Raw genomic sequence first — 20,247 nt, forward strand, 5'->3', positions numbered from 1 at the left:
AAGACAATAAATAAGCTTATCAACTTTTAAAAGGGAGGATAAAATGCTTTCCATGTCTATTGTTGTTGACATCAAATCAAATTTTACAGTATTTTAATGAAAATGAATCTTTCACTTGGAAGAAACTAATGCCCTCATCCTCAAAAACCACAAATAACTGTACAAGGTGAAAGGAAATATGAACCAGACTACAGCAAATACAACTACAATGTATTTTGTGTGTGTTATTGCATTAAACTTTTGAAATTCAATTTTGTGCAATAAATAGTTTAAGCAAAGCCCTTAGAGAATCACTGATCTAAGCTACAAATGATTTTGAACATTATATGAACATTACAGTGAAGCAAGCTTTGTTCAAGACTAAAAAACATGCTAATGTACCAGCCCAGAGGATGCCAAATTATATTTGTGATGTTTACCAGCAGTCTGAAGCTCACAATCCTATGGCAGAATAGTAGCCTAATATATATATATATATATATATATATATATATATATGCTATTTTATAGATATATGTATTTTTAAAAGGATCTTTTTTTTTTTTTTTTTTTAAACATTTTACCAATATTGTTTTTATAGGAAAAGCTCCATGGTGTTTAAGCACTGCTTATACTTTAACTTCAAATGTTCACAGTGTTCCTACCTGCATTTCATGAGGTGACAGCTGCAGCTCTCTTACCGTGGCAGTGTGTAGTGCAGCAGCAGTGACGTGCCTCTCTTTCCTGTCACCTTGGAGCTTTCCCGCGCCCGCTCTCTAACACATAATTTTCACGGGCTATAGCGCCGCTCAGTGGATATATCTAATCCATCTTTGCTGCTTTATATAGTGAATGGAGACCTTGGAGGACAAACAGAAACGTCCTGTCCTTCGCCCACTTCTTTTCTTGTTTGAATGTCTACATTTATAAATCTCAGGAAGTTATATTATGTCAAACTACTATAATGGACTTTTTAACTGTCATTACGCGTGGTGTTTACGACATAAATTGACCATGCGGTGTTTATTGACGTTGCATGTACTCACCAACACGACTGGATGCAAGAAAAGCTGTTGAAAAATGAGGTGAGTATAAACACCTGTAACACTGTATCCAAGCAACTGTCCAGAAATTCAATCAGAACAACAGTCCTTTCGATACTACGGAACTTTAGATGTTTACAAACCTATCCAGACAGCTCTCTGACTCATTTTTGGGCCTCACAGGCTTTTTAAAATACTTACTGTATGTAAAAATGCTAGTAATCGCAGTAGGAACAGAATGTAAAAATGCTGAAACCTGTTAAATGGTAAACTAAGTTATCATATATAATAAAATTATTATGTTTGAAAATATTGATCTAATTATTTAATCAGTTGTTATATATATATATATATATATATGTTTTAAATATAATGTAATAATACTAAATGTAGAATTGTTTTGTGAAAAAAATAGGTAAAAGGTTTTTGTATTTAGTAGTTATATATGGATTTTATTTTTTAAAACATTATTCTTCAGTGTTTTATGATACATGCATGTACCATATGCTGGTTTAGATAATGTCTGCATTATTTTAGTGTCATATATGTTACCCTGATTGTAATTTGTGTACTTAATACTTGTCTTTATGGTATTATTGACCATTTTTGCCAGAAAGACCAATTTTGATTAACTTGAAATTATCATGTAGTTTTCTATTGTCATTTTATTATCAGTACAGTTTACAAAACCATCAAAAAACAAGTTCAGTAGCTAAAATAGGTTGTCATGGTAGCCTTCTGTAACTTAAATATTTTATATATAAACTGTAAAATAGACACTCTCCAAAATGCCTTCCTGTAATGCTTGTTAATCATCATTGTATTTTTTACAGCAACATTCTGGCGATCATAGCTGCATGTTTTTACCGTACATTTAACAACAGAAAAGGTGTAGTTTTAGAGACATATTTAGGCACATATGGCCACTTTCACAAATGTCTAAACTAATGAGATGGAAAGGCCTGCATTTTATTGTTTCTGCTCAATTGTGTAGGATTTATTTTACACCGTTGAGGTGGATAAATGCGATACCTTATGAAGTGCTGCGTTTTTATTTTTACTGCTCATTTTGGCAGTAAAATCAGTTGTAAATCGAGACTACTGGTGTAGGATGCTTAAAATGTCTCTTGTGAATCGCCAATTTGGCCACTCAGTGCAAAACCACTGAGTAAAATGTACAAAATTAACATAAATATTTTGAAAATCTCCCAAAACATGGATATTTTCTTATACACTGTAAATCTGATGTTTCTCAAGAAGGGCAAGAGGAAAAGACTCGTAGAGTAGAACAGTGTGTGTTCTGACCTGCTTGAAAAGTGAGGTTTACCTTGATTAGCTTTGATTGATTAATTAATAACAGATCATTGAACATGCATGCTGAGATCTAACTGATTACTGGCCCTGTGGTAGGGGTGGGGGTTTGCCTGAATGCTTGCTGGGGTTGTAATTGTGTGCAGCTGGGTGGCCGGGTGCTTTAAGAGTAATGGAGAGAAAGCGAGAGAAGAGAGTGTGGCCTCCTGCTCTTTGAAGCAGCCTGTCGCAACACGTCCGCCTGATATCACCTCTCTCTGACACCTCCCTGTACAGGATGAGACTGCACCGATTTAATGGTTTCAAGCCATATGTTGAAAAGCATTGTGGTGTGTGTGTGCACCTTGTTGCTAAAATAAAAGCTTTTTGCTTTGGGAATTTTAGCATATGAGTCATTGACGAATAAGGTTTTTAAAAGTGTAAAAAAAATAATGGAGATATAATTAAATTTGAAGTTTTATTAAGTGTTAACAATGAGATTATGTGGTTTTTATAATCAATTAACACTGCTTTTGTCTTTTTTTTTTTTTTTTTTTTTTTTTACAATATTGACAAAATTTGTCACTAAAAAAAAAAAATTCGGTTTAACCAAAATTTCAGTTTTACCGAATTACACTTTTGGTTATACCGAATGACGATATTTTCAAACAGTGCTAACAGGCTGATATCTAGCTAGCTAGCAAGCTATAGCAAAAGGACAATCAAACATTTTATATTTAGTACAAGTTTTTAAAATATTACAACATTTTCCATGTTTTATAGCAGTTGTACCGAATGACCTGATGTTTCGGAAGTGAAAACATGAATAGTTAAAAGAGAGTTAGTTACTTTGCTTCATGACCATGTGGTCCTTTGCAGGTGTCTGAATGATGTCACATCCTGTCACATGATATTGACTGCATGACTTATTCACATCCAAAATGGTCCCTTTATATTGGTTACTCTGAATAACATCAATGAAATTCATTTTTCTGGACATTCTTTCTTATAACAAAGCAATGACTTCTACACATAATTTTAATACCATTTTACACTATGTTGATATATGATGTTATAACATCATTTATTACATTTTAAGATATTTTAATCACAAATGAAATGGCTGTGTTGGCCTTTGGACGGTTAAACCGAATGACACTTCAAAATCTTTAAAATACCTTTATATGTAGCAAAATATAATTAAAACCCTTTTGGATTCAATAAGAAAGATCTAGTTGTACTACCTTACATACTTTAGATGTCATATCTTTGTTTTTTATTATTATTACGGCCTTTGGACAAAAAAATGACCTGTCATGTCATTGACCCATATGTTGGGCCAACGTATGCATTGTTTCAGTTTTTGATGATTGCTTAGCCAAACATTTTGTAAACCTGGATTTTATTTTATTTTTTGCAGTTAATATTACACTTTACAATTAAGTGATGTCTCCTTTTTATAGTCACCACTAAATAACATTTTGGGTAATTTTGGGCATCAGAGCGCCTGTGGTCTTGTTTCTCTGGGCTTGCTTTGTATTAGATCAGTGTCCTTTATCTAACATAGCCCTGAAAAGATTTGCCTTTAAAGGGATAACAGTCTGTTTAAAAAGGCTCAGCGACGTGTTTGAAGCTGTAAGTGCAACAGAGGAGGGCTGGGGATTGGCAGTCTTCAGGATGTGTGAAGGAGGAACAGGCGAATTGCTTTCTCTCCTCACCCAAAAGGAGAGTATGTGGCCAAGCTTGAGTATCCAAGATGAGAGAAAAGGATTGTTGAGTTCTAAAAATCTCACACTAAAGTTGTCCAGTGTAACATGAGATTCTCTCTTTGCATCTAGTTTTCTCACTCTTATTTTGTGATTGCGTGGTTCGAATTGTTTCGTTTTCACGTTAAAATGAACAATCATGTTTGTCAATAATAATTGCTTTTTGCATATTGAAATACTAATATTATTACATGCATAATGTTATTAGTCGCCTGCCAACATTTGACGCTATAACCAAAAATATTCCAACATCATCAGGTAGCGGTTTGCCAACTGGCTAATGTTGGACATACAACATCTGGTTTGTTCAGCATTAATTCATATCAAAGGCAAAATAGAATTCATTTAAGTGTGCGATTGATCAATTTGGCAACTACGCTGATGATGTTATGATAGATTTGTTTTAAATGCTTTTTGTCACTCAACACAACCGCTGCCAAAATTGTGCTTCATGATTAGGCCATTGTAAGCTCACTATGCCTAATGAACACAGACTACGAGCTAGACTGCTCCGTTTGTGAATCTCTGCATCGCGACAGCCTGGTAATAACACAGCTGTGGCGTTATGTGACATCTCCAAGCATGGATCCAGGATCTTTGCTCCCCGGGTTTCGGGTGCCACTCAAGCCCTCCCTGTGAAAAGCTGTTTTTCATTTGATGCTCCAGCCGTTGGTTATTGTCAGCATATTCGAGAGGTCCTAAGTCCCGAAATGAGTCCTGTATTATTTTAGACTGGCTTGAATATTGCACGGCGGGAGGCTGAAAATGAGACCTTCCATCAAAAGATTGCCTGCAGCGCGTTCTACTCTGTGCAGCATTCGGGAGGTCTCACACAGAGCGAAAACACACTCTTTGACCACACAATTATATATTTATTATCAACTCCTTTGATGATTTTTTTTTTCTTCCTTCCACTTCTATTCTTTACCTGATTTTGGTAGCTGAAGTGGACTAGAATTGAAAAGCTTCTAAGCTGTAGTAAGAATGTGGGCGGCCTTGTGGTTTTGGGCTGTTAAAAGATTAGAGAAAATGCAGACAGCTAGTGCAGGCGGAATCAAGTGAACCATAAAATAAGGTGTTTTCTCACCTCCCTTGACTCAGGTGCACATCTCAGAAAAGGTTTAACAATCTTGCAGTGCCTGTTTTATAAATGAATGAACCGTAGCAGTTGTTCAGCTGCAGACGAACGCCAGATGTGTTTCTAATTCATATTTGCAGTTAGACAGTACAGTGATGTGACTGCTGCCTTTTTTTATAGACATTGTAAATATAATGATTTGTATTATTATAGACAAGCAGGATATAGAAGGAAATAATGGGTAGGAGGGAGATCAGGAAATGTCATGTGCTTGATTCAATCTTGTATCGCCCGCATGAGCACCACAGCTCAATATGTTGCGAGCTAACCACTTGGAAACAGCTATAGAGGGCCAAGATATAGCAGGAAATAGGGCTGGACGTTGTCCTTGTAGTTCACTGATGAGGTTTGTACAGTAAATATGCTTGACTATTAAAGGTGGGATATTTTTTTCTAATGAAAAAGTGCTCACTTTCAGCAGTTATTTTATCTATGGTTTGTAACATTTCTTACAGATTTCTGCTCGTTGTAAATAGGGTTGTAACGATATACCGGTATGACGGTATATCACGGTATGAATACGTACGGTTTGCTTATTTACGGAATTGGGGAAAAAAAATAAGACGCAGAATCTCACCTGCGCATAGACAACAGCTTTCCACCTGACTAGACTCTAAACTTGCTCCACCCACACACACAGCAGAGCCAATGTCAGAGACAGAAGTTGCTATCTCTAATCTCTATGCCCCATTGTAAAATAAGTTACAATTTGCAGTATGAGAATACTTTGGATATAGAAAAACAAACGCGGGGTTGTCCTCGAGGGTAGGTATCCAGTTTGCAAAAAATGCCGACGAAAAGTACCTGCAAAAGGAGAAAACCCATCGAACATGTTCACCTATATTCGAGAACACCATCCGTGTAGATGCAGGTATGTTCCGTTTATAACTTAAGTTGTATGATGTGCGTGATGGAGAGGGAATCCCGGAATGCAGTCATGAAAATGGAATGTAAAGTATAACGCAGCGATGCCACGTAAAAACGCGCGATTTGATGGACTGATGAATAAAACGAAAGCAGAGCTGTACAATAAATCAAATCGCGACATGGTCTAGGTGGGGTCTGTGAATATTAAAGCGCAAAAAGACTGCTGTATAAATATATCTGTTTGTTTTGCATGTCTGTCTCTGTGAATGAGCTGTGCTGTTTCGTGTGCTACATACTTAAGTTAAGTGTGCGCGACGCTCTTATTGTTTTTTCAGTTTAAGACAAAACAATGGTACTGACATTTTTTAAGATGTGTCAGTACAAGTTGCTTTCTGTTAAAACAGCACAAATATGCATTTTAGTCTTGGACTAACTAGATCTTCACGTGATGTGCGAGCTACTGTCTGTATGAGTGTTCGTGTGCCACAATGCATCAGCGCAGTAGCTCAATATAATGATACACATCCAATGGTCTAAAATCGCTTGAATGTCCAAACTGGCAAGCTTTGTCCGCATGAGTACCACAGCTCAGTATGTTGCGAGCTAACCACTTAGCCACAGCTCAAATCCTGTTTTGAGTTTTGAATGTGAAGTTGTGTAGCCTCTTTGTTCTGCACTGTCTGTGAACTTAAATTCAGATCACATCATCGTTTTGTTATATTGAGCTGTGGAAGACTGCTGTGCACAAACATCTCTGTATTATCTGAAATACATCAGAGGTTATTGTAAGGGTTTCTGGGTTGAAATTGATGGATGTACAACAAAACAAATGACAGTGTTTGTTAATTCTACAACACTTGTCTCTTTTAGCAGCATCCAACAAAGCACTTCACCACAGATTGAGGTTTGTATAAAAAATGTACCTTTGTTTGTCAAGTCATAAGCCTTGATAAGAACAGAAGAGAAGAATACGTGTAAGAAAAAAATAGCTGCCATATTCCAGAGCTGCTCATTTAAATTTCTTGAAAATGCCTGTCAGTGCTTTACAATATCCACTGACCTATTGTAAAGGCTAGTTCGAATTGGCTTACGTTAAAGACAGGAGATGCCATTTGCATGGAAAAGTCCAGCTTTCAGCAGGGGAAAAGTCAGACAACAAAACCTCGGACTTAATCAAGGCGACTTCAACTGCCTGCTACCTTTGGGACGGATCCATATCTCTTTTTCCCTGGAAGAAATGGTGATGATGGCAGGCAGAAGTGTCCTTTGTGTCTAGTGAAGATATCGAGTGTTTGAAGTGTTAACGCGGATACTAAGCCTCTGGGGCGAGCGGGTGAAGGCTGCGTGTCACACTACGGGATGGGACTTGGATCTTTACTTCCCCTCTACTGACCTATGACCATGGCTGGCTTTCAGGGTTGCGCTGGTTCCCAGTCCTCCGAGGCAGTGTCCGCTTTGATCAGATCACAAATTGCAGTGGAAAAAATATCAGTTTTGTTGCCACATGCTAAAATACAAATTCAACAGAAATATATATATTTTCTGTGACTCATCGCAATTAATCACACCTAAGGTTAAAGTTTTTAACATTTTTATATTGTAATAATTTCACATTTAGTCTTCAAATTAATGTAGAAACAGCATAAAGACAAGTATATTTTAAATATTTGATCTAACAGGTAGGAAACATACAGAAATTGAATAAGTTATCACATTCTTCACTACATAAATTATAAATTAAATATAGATTGATCTTTATTAAAACTATAAGGCCCGGTTTCACAGACAGGGCTTAGGCTAAGCCAGGATTAGGTCTTAGTTTAATTAGGATATTTAAGTAGCTTTTATAAACATACACTAGAAAAAAAACATTACTGGTGTGCATCTTGAGACAAAACATTGGCAGTGACATATGTTAAGATCTGTCAGTACACGTTTCTTTCAGTTAAAACAGCTCAAACATGCATTTTAGTCCAGGACTAGCTTAAGCCTTGTCTGTGAAACCGGGGGCAAAAGTTATTCAGTCAAGAGCAGCCAGTAACTGATTTTCCCTTTGCCTTTTGTTCTTTGATTAACATTAAATCACCCCCTATACCCTCATTCACTATTCCCTAAATTACACTAAAGTGGAAGGGCTGCTGCTTTTGCATAGTTTGTGCTTGCTGTTTAATAATCATTTGAAACTTAGCAAACTGGCAGCTCCAATAGTAAGATGAAAGGATTCATCTTGAATTCTGTCATGGAAATTATGTATAAACCTATAAATAACGTAATAATCAATTAAAAGTGAATTCATACCTGTATTATACACTGTACGCCGCAGACGATCGGTTTGAAAAATGAATGAATGGATGGATGGTTGAATCAGCTGTGCGTGCCATCTTCTGGCGAGACGGGGAAATTCATTCAGTTTGTGATTCTCACAGTGCATTATGGGTATTCTCTAGCCATTGAGCATACATCAGTTGTACACTCGTTATTGCGGTGCATTGTGGGATTGAATGAGTGCACTCTAATGTCCACTAAGGTTTCAGACACCATTTAAAAATGTATGTTCCCCCAAATAGTGCCATATTTAAGGGTATAGGGGGCGATTTCGGACACAGGGCTAGTACAGACAAACATTATTAGGCTGCTGTCACTTTAAGATCTGACGCACATGACGTGGATCTTACACGCATCCAATTTTCTCATAACTCTTTACGTTAATTTAAGACTTTGCCAAGGATACATTTTGTGCGTTTTTGTCCATTCAAGCGCAAAAGAGAACTCAATGCGGCTGGCGTGCGAGTTGTGTGTGTGATTCACAGACAGTGCGCGCCAGTACCGCTCTGCGTTCTCTTTTGTGTCGTTACGCTTGAATGGTTTAAAACCACTTAAAAGAATGATAGAGTGATCATCCAATGTAACTAGCTAATGGATGATGGAAAATATCTGAAATGTGTATAAATATCTCTTTACAACATAATTTGTACATAATTGTTAAAGATTTGTAATATTTGTATATTTATTTTAATGTATTTTTCTTCACGTATATAAAGTTTATTTTACTAGAAAATGTGAAGACAAATATAATTAAATATATTGCAAAATATGCATTTATTTATTTATTTATTTTAATGCCACATTTCATGTTCCGTATCTTGTGAAACTGAATATCTTTCTTGGACACTCTTCCAAGGTCCTCGTGTTTACATGTTCTTTTGTACCGCTGTTTGTGTAGTGGCCAGACTGACATGATCCATTGAGGCCACACATAAAACATCTTGCCATCTGCACTCCGAGCGTGGTTTTCGGCTGCATTCCCCCATCCTTGCTTTTTCTTGCCTGTGTGCAGCCTGACCCCTCTCTTTCCTTTTCCAGGCTACAGTGGCCCAATGCAAAGAAGCTTTCAAAGGCACTGTCTGCTCAAATCAAGTCAGGGGCCCTTTTTAGACTCGGCTCAAAGATCATAGCAAGTTGAAGTCAGGGAGGAGGATGACCCTTTCCTTCAGGCTTGATCGGATCTTGGCCCAGTCAAAGCCGGCAGGGTTGTGTCTCTGTGTGGCCACGTCTCTACGGGACTGGGCTGTGTGATAGTGGGAATGAAAGAGGGCACCAGCCTGAGCTGCAGTATTGCAGTGTCAGGCCCTGTGTCCCTGCGGTCTCTCAGAGCAAACGGGGGAGGCAGAGGACACAGCCAGCGGGGCTGCGGGCCTGCAGCCAGACCTACAGACTGTGGCATGTCATACCAGGGCTGTCCTAGTGCTTTTATTTCTGAACTTTGGGATCAGGTCAGGCCTGTGATGAAGGGCAGACAAAGATGTAAGGAAACAAAGGACCATGTAGAAAAGCTGAATATTCATTATAACAAGCCTGACAGAGTTAAAGACTTCTCTGCAGTTTATTTAAACATTGAATTTAAACAAGACTAGGATTGGGGAAACAAAAATCCTTTCCTTTTTTACCCACACCAAATAATGTTCATTTTAATCTTTTTTTGTCAGTTGAAAAAATACAATGCAATTTGTTCTTTTTAGTGAATCAATAGCTTATAACTAACTGTGTATATCTAAGTCAGTGTAGTTTGATGTTAAAGAGATGTTAAAGATACTACTACTACTACATAGATTCCATGGATTTCAAACATTAAAATGAGACACTAAAATAATTATAATTAAAACAATTAAATTGGAGACTTCCAGAAGTTTGGTGGTGAATTAAATTAAAAAAAACATCTTGATTTTTAGTTGCTTTTAACGGCTAAAAAAAAAATAGGTTGCTTTCACACTAGCAGTTTAGTTTGTAACAGTGCCCGATTTAAATTGGTAATTTAAAAGCTGTCGTACGGACCCAGGAGCGCACCGGGGTACCGAACCCGAGACTACCTGTAGGAGTTCGGTTGCACTGTAACTGTGGCACAATTCGCTTGAATGTGAAAGAAACTCGAACTCGGGTGCTCACTTGTTCAGGATGTAAAGTAACCTGCACATGCATTTTAGCCAATAACGACGTCATAAGTTCCACAAAACACACTTAAGGGATGACAGTGGTGATGATTTACCTTGGATACGAGCAAGAGTGAGCATGCAGTGTAATTGCACATAGTGAGTGCAATCAGAGCGGCAAATGAATGGCTCCCAATACGCTGTCTCCTCAAAAGAGTCCGTTTGCAAGCAGCAGATGCACGTACAGTAGGCGCGAGTGTCGTTGTGTCACTCTGCAGTGCATAATATCACTAAATTAAAAAAAAAAACAAAGAAAAAAAAAACAAAGAAATCACACTCGGATTCGGACCGCAGCAAATGTGCAAACGTGCCCAGTGTGAAAGTCATCTAAGTCTTGGCCCCCTGGTTGAGAACCACTGGTGTAAACAGGTGTAAACTGATTTAAATTTATTATTGAAATTATGGCATCATTTGGTAATGCCAATGTATTTCTTTGTCCAAATATTTCTTCTAAGTAAAAAAAATTAATTAACGAAATCGATTCCCATCTTTTTTTCCACCTTATCCTTTTCCATTAAGCCCTTTTGCTTATTTCATTTACTAGCGAGTTACTTTAAGTGACTGGCAATACATTCAAGGTATACAATTTTATTCTGTGTGTGTTCCCTGGGAATTAAACCCACGACCTTGACATTGCTAGCGCCAAGCTTAACTTTGAGGGCACCCTAGCTGTGGTTCGAGCCCAGAGCTTTACTCACTGTGCCACACAACCGTTTTCATTTCAATGAAATTTAACATCCTGTACTATTAGCATTCAGTCATACCCCATGTTTGGTCGTATTCACCTACGGCTACATTCACACTATGTATAGATGCAGTAAGACAGTGTAGGACATTGTTGGCTCACACGAGTTTCGCTGCCGAGCGCAGGCATTAGTGTGCAGTCTCATACTTCACTGTTGCATAGATTAAGCCCATCAAAGGCGACCGCCATGCCAGGCTTCTCTTCACTGTAAATTTAGCTGCAGGTTGTGATGGTGGGAGCTAACAGTCCTCATGTTGACACATAGGATTAGTCCCTCTGTGATTTTGACCCTGTCCCTGCTTGACTGGTGCAAAACACACAAGCCCATGCACACACGCTTCCAAACACACACACACACACATACACAAACATACCCTCGCTCTCACCCGAGATCAGTGCATTCATTAAAGCTAACATATTGCTTAAAGACGGCCTCTCTTTACATAAAGGCATGCAGGTTTTGTGCCGGGCCCAGTGTGTGAGGTAAAGGGCTGAATTTTAAACGTGACAGTGCCTCGCCTTCCCATTGACCCTGCTGAAAAAGCTCAGTGATCTCATTCTCCGCTTCACTAGAATGCTGCTGATTCTCTCCCTAGCAATGTTACCCTTGCTTTAAAGAGAGCCTCTGTAGAAACTGACAATAGCATATCACTGCAGGCTACTTTTCTCTGTATTCCCTTAAAATAAGAGTAGAGGGAAAATGACTTAATTCACACGCCTTTGATATGGAGATCCAGGCTGACCTCCTGTTTAAGCGCTTCAAAGAAAGAAATTAACTGCCAGAAAACATAATCCATCTGAATATGTGCAAACTTCAGACTGGCAGGAGGTGCAGTGAGAACTGCATCGTTCTGCTTTGTGCTCAGGTGATCGCTTGAGAGGACTTGTGAGTTCGTGTTATTGTTGCCAATTTGTTAGGCACAATATGTAAGAATTTTGAATTAAAATACCAAAAAACCACTAGAACATTGTTATAGATTTTGTTGACTTGTGTACTTACGTTATCCCAAATGTTTCCAAGAATGTCTAAATCCAGAGAAATAAGCAATTTTAAACAGGACATGGACCGTGTCTGTGCACCGCCTATCAATGACATCATACCTGCGTTACCCTCTATTTCCGACATTCATCGACAGAAAACTAATCATTGTTATATAGCTCAACACAGTAAGTCTTATTGTTTAAATCTTGTTTTCTTGATTTACCACTAGTACCACGTTTTACCATGCCTAATATCGATCTAGCTTACTGCAGTGTGCAACAAGTGTCTCATATTTGCTGCCGAACAAACGTACAGAGTAGCACTATAACAACTTTCAACACACAAATGTATCTAATATGATAAAACAGCGCTGTGTTACCCACATACGCTTGACCGAAAGAAGCGGAAGTGGTCGTCTGCAGCATAATAAAAGCTCCACTGCTCTCAAGCCATGTGTCGCGCTTGTCTTTCATTAGCAGCCTTGTTCCTCTCCAACGGCTTTCAGCCCCACCCTGCTTCATACTACAGTAATGTTAATAAATCTTTATTAGATTAGCTTATCCATGAATATGATTTCTGCCCGAGTCTCGTCGGATTCTTTTCCACGGGCTGTAGACGTGAAGACAACACTCCCATGATTCCGCAAAAACAAGTCGTCATCAAACTACGCCTTTGTTTTGAATAAGAGACCTCTAGCGGCGAAAAATTACATATTGTGCCTATTGTAATGGCTATTGTAACCCAAAGCTAATCATATTATACTTGTAGTCATCAGATTCTTTTGGGTTTAGGGTATTTGTTGGCATTACATCTCAATGAGATCATAATGATATGTAGCTTGAATAAACTATTCGATTGAGATTACATCCAGCACTGTGGTGATCTTCCTGCCCCCGAAGCCGGTGTCCCAGCAGGGGATGGCTGTAAAGTGATATCTTTAAGCTCCGTTGTGTGTAAACTGACTCTGAATTGTCATCAGGACTGGGGACCTGAGGTCAGGAAAGGGCAAGGAGGTAACTGCCATGCATGAAGGACGCATTATACCATCGACTTACATGGATCAAAGGCTCAGATCAGATGGACTTGAACTGCTATGCCGCAGCCGTGTGTGTAAAGTTGCACTTCAGGCTCTCTAGAACAGAGGATGTGAACATCCTGGTCCATCCACTTCCATCCTCTCTGCTGTTTTGGGACAAACAGAGTTAATAGGGTGTGTCTGAGGCATTTGACAACAGTTCTTCAGGGGAATCAGTCGGTCCGGGAAAGAGGATACCTTCAGCTACCGCAGTAGCCGTATACATAACAGCACACACAAAAGAGAGTGTTTGACTCCGGCAGGATTTTGCCTTGTTTCCCGCACTAAATGAAAGGAAGATTTAGCATCAGCTCTTGTATTTTCAGTCATGGGAATTTACTTTTATGAAGCGCTTGGGGAAACGTGCTGTGCCTTTAAGTGGTATTTCCCCTTCAGCTTTAAACACCAGGGCATATACATTAAAGTGACACCACTCTCACCAGCAATGATTATAATGTTTTTTAGAGTTACTTGTCAGGCATCACAGCACCAGGCCAGTCAGGTGAGCATAACTAAGTGTTTTGAGAGACCCTGGAAATGTATTTTAGACAATGGTTATTTGTTGCTAACACATTACACTTTCAGGAAAGGAAAAAAAAAGTCTCACATAGATGTCTTTTCTGCGATCACTGTCAATAAATCTTTAGAGATTTATTAGAATGCTCTGAAGATGATCTTTTATGCACTTTAAAGTTGCTTGTGCATGTATGGCATGAAATGTGTATATAATATGGATCCTAAACAAAGAAAAAGAGACATCAAGCATTATGTTAAAATTATATACATCAAATAAATCTGGTTAATTTGTTCCATCTGTTTTCAACACTGATAATAATAAAATGTTAATTGAGCACCATTGATTTAGACAAAAAGCACAACTGCCTTTTAATTGTTACCCAGTTTCAGTATTTAAAATTCAAGCTTTTCATTTGCATAATGTATTATGATATTAATACTGTAGCTTAACATGAGATTCTTAGTGTAGCCAAAATACAGACATTATCCTGAGAGACCCAGCCTTGGGTCAGAGGTGAAAAGTCACCCCATTGTCTAGTCATGTTTCATTCCCCATCACTGTAATGACCTTTAGATGGAGACATCAGTAAATGGAGGACTTGTGATACCTCTGCATTGTCACTGGCAATATGGTGAGATGGTTATCAAAAACGGCCTCTTTTGGCCACCCTTGGCCTCTGACACGGCCCTTGTCATGTGGAGGGACAAATGGTTTCATTTTTGCCCTTTGCAAAATTTAGCTGGAGGACAGGATGATGAGACCTTCAAAGGATGAGGGCAATATGTCATTCAGAGGCATTTCAAATGTGTGGATTTATTTTTAAGCTGTAATTAGTACTATCAGTTGTAGAGAGAAGCAGGAACCATTGGGGGAAAATAATGAAGTTTGGTTAGCAGTGGCTGATTAGAAAAGATTTTGCAAAGATCAGTTTTACTGACCTTTTTGAATACCAAATGCATTCTTTTTTTATATATTTTCATTTTTTATAGTTGTATCACTTTTTTATAAAATGTTATGAATATTCTTTAGCTCTAAAAGATGGGTTAAATTGAATTTATTATTTGAATTATTGATTATAATGTATGTTTTATTGATTTATTGATTTGATTTATTTATTTATTTATTTTTATTTTTTTAGGATGTCTAATTTACTGCACAGCAATAAATAAAGACACTAGTTTTTTATTTTAACACTGCAATACATTGCAGTAAATAAGGCATCTTAGGTATATACTGTATGTTAATATACTGTAGTATAATATGTATTATTTACCCATTTACATTTAAGAAATGTGACATGCACAATGTTTTTTAAATGATGATGACTTATGGTCCATGAAAGGCTTTTACTAATGAAACCACACAGGGAGAGCTTCTTTTGGTCATCTTTCTTGCCCAGCAGTTGCCAATTTAAGTCACCTGATCAAAAGCATGTTTACCCTATCGGTGACCTCAAAGGTCATGTAATCGATACATATGATTGAGCGGCCCACTGTGATTTGGCCATTTTAAATTACACACCCTCATTTTTTATCTAGGCGGGTAGCCTGTGTAAAAGAGCAGTGCAGATCTACCATTAGCAACATGCAGTCCCTATGATGTGCCACACATTTTGTGCATTTGTGACTTTGTGTCTTTAGCCTCAGGAAATTTTCCAGTCGGCTAAAATAAATCTATTGAGACAATTTTTTTTTTATTATTTGCTTTTGGAATGTATGGTATTACTTTTTCTTATTTCTACATTATATACATCTTCAGACCATTTTTTATTCTTTTAATTGCTTATAACACACACACACACACACACACACACACACATGTATAAGTGGTTTACAGGGACTCTCCATAGGCGTAATGGTTTTTATACTGTACAAATTGTATAATAATAATAATATAATACGTTTTATTTATATAACGCCTTTCAAGGACCCAAGGACACTTTACATAAAGTTGATAGATAACACAAACACAAATATATACAAGTATACAGTCAGTATATCCCCTTTTATCCCCTTACCCTACCCCAAAACTTACCCATCACAGAAAACTTTAGGCATTTTTTTTAATTTCAAAAAACACAGTTTAGTATGGTTTTTTTTAAGGAATTTGGTTTACGAGAACAAAGTTTAAACCGTATTTACATTGTAATACCCATGTCATTATACACATTTGTGTCCTCATAAACCATACAAGAACACACATACAGTACACCCACACACACACATATGATTGATATATATATGTGTGTGTGTGTGTATGTTTGTTAAATTTTCATATGTGCACATATACATGTATGTAACTCTTTGCACACTCTCTGAAAGAGGGAAAATATCGAGAGATTGATTAGAGCAGTCAGAAGAGAGAATGATGTGAAATTTGCTGTCACTCCTTCAGGTGTTGTAGAAACCCCTTTGCAGCGACGTTAATTCATTTTTTGTAATTAACTGGCAAGGTAATATAATAAAAAGTAGGGTTACATTTTCATTTAAAAAAAAAAATTTAGATTTGCGATGTTGTTACCTGTGGAAACGTGTCATCGCAGTCTGTGAAAAGGGTCCATACTTCTATCGCCTTGTTTCTGCTTCTTCTTTGACTATGTTTTGATCCGGAGATTCTGTACTACTTCAGAAGATGCATAATAGCGGCCCTTATCATATAACAGTGAAAACATGGATTGCCAGAAAATTCTGTCAATGGTGATGAAGCATTGTGTCATAAATTACGGAAAATTCTGTCAGTGGCGGGGAAAAAGATAAATATAAAGCTAAGTATATATTATACATTTATAATGATGTTGCACAAGTGTCACTTTGCATTATATTTCACATACATTGGCTTTCTGAAAGAGGCCCATTCATTCATACGCCCCTGCCACACACACACATAACCAGATGCCATTATAATGATTTTTATCTACTTGAGGGATAACAGTAGGTGCTCTAGCCTCATCCCTTTCATGCAGCTATAATTACTCTGACCAAGTCAAAACCTGTCTTAACCCAACGGTGCCCCTACATGGCAGTGGGCTGCCATTTTAGTACGTCATGGAGAATACTGTCATCACTAGGCTAACCTCAAAGTCCCCTGCACTGTACAGGAACCCTGCTAACAGCCAGAATCCCCCTGAGTCAGTCTACCTCCTGCCCATTGCTGAGCTCTGCTGTTCAACTGCACCGTTGCTCCACGTATCCATTAACCACTATTACCAGCTCAGGCCATTTTATGGTCAAAGAGCATTTCAGTGCTAGTGTTTCTCAGGTTCCCTGGGGCTGCAAATTCATCCAAGTGTCTTTAAAACACATGTGCATGCTAAAGCTATATTCTTCGTTTTTTGCACTCTGACTCTGCATGATCAATAGCGTAACTCCAGTATGAACTGCACACTATGTGCTCGTGTACACAGAGGGGGAATGTACACAGTGCATAAGTTTGCTTCAGCCTAGTCTAGGACCTAGGATGTTATTCACGGCTCTCAGACATGATCACGTGGCACACAGACCCCATGCGGCCCTCAAGCCATTTTTTCTGTGGCCTATGTGATACTTGTCATTGTGCCAACCGCAGCTGCTATAAACAATAATATGCCTTCTTTTCAAAAAAGTTAAAGTTAAGAAAATGATTTGATACTCTGCAAAATGATGATGGTAAATGCGATTTTTAACTGTATGTTGTTTAGATTTGCTGAGTAGAATTTGTCGTAAACTAAAACTAAAATCATAAAAAAAAGTCATTTTACTAAAATAAAATAAAATATAAAAAAACATATTTTATTTTAGCTAGTTGCCTAGGCAACATTGTTAAGTTTAGTTTAGTTTAACTAAAGTCCTTTTAAGACAAGTCATTTCACTCGTCGGCCATCTTTGAAATGCCTCTCAAGCATGCAAGTGCAGCTTCTATCTCTTTGAATGGGGAAACATCAAATTCTCCAAAACTGTTCGGCAAGCTTTTTTAAATTTCATAGGTAAGGTTAATTAGTTAAACATTAGTTAATGTATTAACTAACATGAAATAACCATGAACAATACATTTGTTACTGTATTTACTAATCTTCATTAACGTTAGTTAATGAAAATACAGTTGTTCATTGTTTGTTCATGTTAGTTCACAGTGCATTAACTAATGATAACAAGATTTTAATAATGTAAATGTTGAAATTAACATTAACAGAGATTAATAAATTCTGTGTAAGTGCAGTTCATTATTAGTTGATGTTAACTAATGTAGTTAACTAATGAACCTTATTGTAAAGTGTTACCATTTCATTTTTGAAATCACCACTGAAATCTGACAACAACTGTCTCATAAATTTTGTTTCTAAATGCTCAAATCATGACAAAAAAAATGCATTTTTCAGGCTGGATCAAGCTAATGTGCATGCGCAGTTCTAAGTGCGTGCCTCTATAGAGGGTATGCATTGACGTCAGTTTCCCAATGGAACACGCTCCCTCAGCCAGACTGAGTGGCAAAAAAGCCTGCTGCATGACTGGATTTAATAGGGGAAACTGCAAAAACGCAAGTAAAACAAATGATTACACTACAGGTTGGACTCGATAGTGTTCCATACAACTTACCAAAGAAACCTAATTCATGGATATTGACATGCAGCCAGGAATCGTGTTTCCTGACATTTAGATGTGCCTGATTTTGATGACGGGGAAATACATAAAGCAAATCTGCTTGTGAACGCTTTATATAAATACAAAATAGGTAGGTCTAAATCCGAGTGATCACTTGTATCACTGTTACATATATATATATATATATATATATATATATATATATCGTCATATCGTCCAGCCCTAAAACTTGTATAGTTTTTGTCAGTCTTTATTTAAAAACATCCAATTATGCAGAAAATAAGATGGTAAATATTTAATTGATGAGTTGCCAATACAATATATAACAATACAATATATAGGGTATGATACCACAAAATCCAACATTTTGACAAAATGATAACTGCAAATCCTCGTTTCTCTGCCTGGAGTCCTGTTGATTCTGTGAATTACAGCGATCCCTTTGATTCTTTTTTTTCTGTAGCTTTTGGCAGTCTGTAAAAATATATCTCAGATTGCATGTCAAATCTATTTGTACAATCAATCGCAAAGCTCTTTCCCATTTTGGATGTTTTTCGCGGCATTCACGCTGAAAACCAATGCTGCCGCTCAGTCTTTTTGCCACTCAGTGGGCGTAACCACAGTCACAATGGCCTGATGGTGACGTCACGCGCGTACCCTCTATAGGAATCGTGCATCCGGCTGTTTCTATAGGAACCGGAGCTTCTGACGGCTGCTGCAGTGATGCAATGACTTTACCAGTCGCTGATTGGCTCTTATTTAGAGGGCGGGACTTATTCTGCCATATTGCGCATTGCACTTTCTCCCATTCATATTAATACGAGTGCACCGTCTTTCTATATATAAAGTCTTTGGTTTAACTAAAATAACTAAAACTAAATAAACTAAAACTTAATACAATGTAGACATACAAAAACTAATAAAAATGACAAAAACAACAACTACACTAAACTAAAACAGAAAATATAAATATAAAATCTTATTCAAAATATTAAAACTATAATAGTATATAGTATATAATAGTATATAAATTATACTATTTAGTATAAATTATACTAAAATAACACTGCTGAGATGCACTGGTTAGAATTATTATCATGACTTATCATTTATTTGTTTTGTATATTATAAACTTATCCAATATATTATTTATGTATTTATTTATTTCCTGCGGAGCCTTGCACATGACATGTAGGGGGAAAAAAGCAATATATCCATGACTTATTTATTTGTTCCCTCATTTTAGTTAAATCAACTTAATTGAAACAATGGAACAAGTGAGTACAACGTGGCCACAATTTAACTAATGTGAGGGAACAAATTAATAGAAAAACTAATAAGTTGGCTTTTTTCTTCTGCATGTCATGGCTCCTTACTTTTTTTGCTTTTAATTCTGCAACACAGATTTGTTAAGTTGGCTTATGGGGAGTTGGAAGTTGACATGTCCTGTGGTTTGGAACTCTGTCTAGAACTTTTTATTTGAATTGTTTAGTGATTTATTATGCATTTTATCATTTGTGAAAACATTACAGAATAATTGTACTTTTAAACTGTAATTTTTAAGTACAATCAGGGTTCATATATATGACTGGAACACAAATGCTTTTTGAATTGAAAGACTTGTAGAGAGCAAATTGGGCAATGTTCCACCTTTCCTGGGCAGGAAATTATATCATGACACTTTTATTTGCCATATACAGAAAACATTAGTCATTTGTAACCCATTGGTATTCCAGGCCCCTCTAAATAATGATATAAAGGTGTTAAGTGTGTAATGATGT

At 37.2% G+C, this 20,247-nt stretch overlaps 1 long non-coding RNA gene across 1 annotated transcript in view; it reads left to right on the top strand.

Moving 5' to 3' along the window:
• The first annotated feature begins 524 nt into the window (after window positions 1–524).
• LOC127499826 (uncharacterized) overlaps window positions 525–20,247 on the top strand; it is a 37,742-nt gene continuing 18,019 nt past the window's right edge. The window contains exon 1 of the long non-coding RNA XR_007926201.1: window positions 525–1,064. This is a non-coding gene — a long non-coding RNA (uncharacterized LOC127499826). The remainder of the gene's footprint in view (window positions 1,065–20,247) is intronic.

This window comes from Ctenopharyngodon idella, chromosome 18, assembly GCF_019924925.1.
Source record: "Ctenopharyngodon idella isolate HZGC_01 chromosome 18, HZGC01, whole genome shotgun sequence".
In the NCBI taxonomy this organism is placed as follows: Eukaryota; Metazoa; Chordata; class Actinopteri; order Cypriniformes; family Xenocyprididae; genus Ctenopharyngodon; species Ctenopharyngodon idella.